General features: G+C 35.3%; 1 long non-coding RNA gene across 1 annotated transcript; it reads left to right on the forward strand.

The window, feature by feature from the left end:
- The first annotated feature begins 220 nt into the window (after positions 1-220).
- Positions 221-1,340, forward strand: LOC124200409. The gene is made up of 2 exons (XR_006877301.1): positions 221-357; positions 453-1,340. It is a non-coding gene; the product is annotated as an uncharacterized LOC124200409 (long non-coding RNA).
- Positions 1,341-2,595: the final 1,255 nt, after the last annotated feature.

Below are 2,595 nucleotides of genomic sequence, written 5' to 3' on the forward strand. Positions count from 1 at the left end.
GATAAATTTTATCTTTTTCAAAGAAATTAAAGAAAGAGAAACTTACTTGCAGTTTGACTGGTCTACTGATGAATATTTAACAATAAAATTTCTCCTCTGAATTAAAACCAAATCTGATTTTTTTGACACTTCAGTTTATTCGAATGAAAGAGAATGGCAACTTCGCAAGGAAATCTTTAACGAGGGGCAAGCAGCAGATGACACTTCAAGATGATTTTCCCTGGCGAGAAGAGCAGGTTTTTAGTTCTTTCTGTTGACGTTTGTTCTCATGCGTAAATATTTTATTATGATATCTATATTTCCAGATATATCGCTGAATCGGTATCGTGCCAAATTATAATTGGCACAATTTGATTTGTATAATATTAAATTCTTTTTTTTTAATACATTTTATTAACAGTATTTTATTTCATTTATTTTACGAAACATTTGTCTACAATCTGATTCATTAGTGGTGTCATCGATTTTCCGTCTACATTTGAATACTCACCGAAAAATGATCCCCATACAATGTTGTTTGTCCCCATTGGACGAAATTCATTTCGTTGTGACGGATGTATTCTGTAACCAATTTACAATTAACAAATACACCAAATTCTGTCTGAATTGTACGGTCAGTTTCGTTTACCTATTCCAATATTATTTGAAAATTGTCTCATGTTTTTCGTTAGCTTATGTTAGTTAAGCGTGGGGGCGTAAGAGGAATTTTTTTTTCATTTTGGTCCAATGACGGTGGCGAGAATGATGAATTAGGCTACACATTTTTTTTTCGGCGCGACTGCGCGGACAAAATAGACTTTGTAGCTGAACATAATTTGAGAAATGTTTTAAAAAAATTGCACCAGAGGATTCTTCGGCTTTGTCATCAGCCAATATTTCAACAACATTTCCACATTTTCCAGGTTTTGTTTCTTCTCTTAAAAAAAAAACTTCTACAAATTTTTAAGAATTCATGTAAAATTTTGGATAAAACAGTGTATAAATTAATATACCTTGGACCCCAGGATTTTGTATAAAGTTAGGTATCGTAGGCTGATTGCCTTTTTCTTCTTACCCTTGAATTTCAAGAAAGTCAAGAAAATCAGGCCTTAACTTTAACGCAACTCGGACGTTGCGAAGCGGCAAGCGTTACTGTGTTCTCCCTCGTTTATAAAAGGGAGGAGCCCACATTCAATTAGATTTTTATTTATAGGATTTCTTTAATTTATTTACCTCTAGTTAAGTAGCTAAGCTGGAATGGGAGTTCAGTGAATTTTTTCGGCTAAAATAGACTTCAATCCTGGGAAGATTCCCGTTGAATTTTGGGAGACACACTAATACCTAAAACAAGTAAGAATAAATATTAATCTTTGAATGAATTGCGTGAAATTATGAATGTGAGTGTGTGACATTATGAATGTACGAAATTATGAATTTATGGATTGCAGTTTATTAATTAATATCTGTTCTAACCTAGGGGTTCACAACTAAAATTTCAGGGTACGATGAGTTAAACTTAACGCTCAGAGGATAAGACAGCTTTGTTAAAAAAATTTCGTTGTGAGAAAACGCTTCAGCCTCATCAACGAGATTGTTGCGGTTGACAATTGGGTTTCTTAACCCCGGTTCGTTGATGGCCATCTGGTCGGTAGCATTCATCTGGTATTCTTTTAGCGTTTCTACACGTCTTAGACCATCTGGATTTTGCTATCCAAGTTAAGCCGTTGTTTCTCTGCAGACCCCTTTGTGAATGTTCAATTGTAGGGCATCGATGGTTTTCCCACAGTCAAAAAGAATTTGAAATGAACCTTCTTCGCCACTTTTTAATGGGTCTCTTTCATCCTGAAGCGGGACCACGTAAATTTTTGTTTTACTAAGCCCCTAATAATGCAAAAGAATTTTTTTTATCTTAGCATGATTTTACTTAGGGTAAAAAACAAAATTACGTTTAATTGTAGTCCGTTAAGCAAAGGATGTTTACACCGAACTAGGAAGGGACAGTTTCCCCTGTCTGCCCATGAACATTTGAGGATAACACAGGTTTGTTAAAAAATATTCTTTTTGAGACAACGCTACAGACTCATCAACGGGATTGTTGCGGTTGACAATTGGGTTTCTTAACCCCGCATCGTTGATGGCCATCTGGTCGGTAGCATTCAACTGGTCTTCTTTTGCCTTTCTAGACGTCTAAGACCATCTGGATTTTGCGATCCAAGTTGAGCCGTTGTTTCGTTTCAGACCCCTTTGTGAATGTTCAATTGTAGGGCATGGATGGTTTTCCCACAGTAAATACAAAAAATTTGAAATGAACCTTCTTCGCCGCTTTTTACAGGGTATCTTTCATCCTGAAGCGGGACCACGAAAATTTTAGTATGACTAAGCCCCTAATAATGCAAAAGAATTTTTTTTATCTTAGCATGATTTTACTTAGGGTAAAAAACAAAATTACGTTTAATTGTAGTCCGTTAAGCAAAGGATGTTTACACGGAACTAAGAAGGGACAGTTTCCCCTGTCTGCCTGAATGAACATTTGAAGTCCTCCTTTAATAACTGAATAGGGTTCATATATGCTGTAAAAAGAGCATAAGTGACGAATTAAATGAAATAATAAATATT

This window comes from Daphnia pulex, chromosome 8, assembly GCF_021134715.1.
Source record: "Daphnia pulex isolate KAP4 chromosome 8, ASM2113471v1".
In the NCBI taxonomy this organism is placed as follows: Eukaryota; Metazoa; Arthropoda; class Branchiopoda; order Diplostraca; family Daphniidae; genus Daphnia; species Daphnia pulex.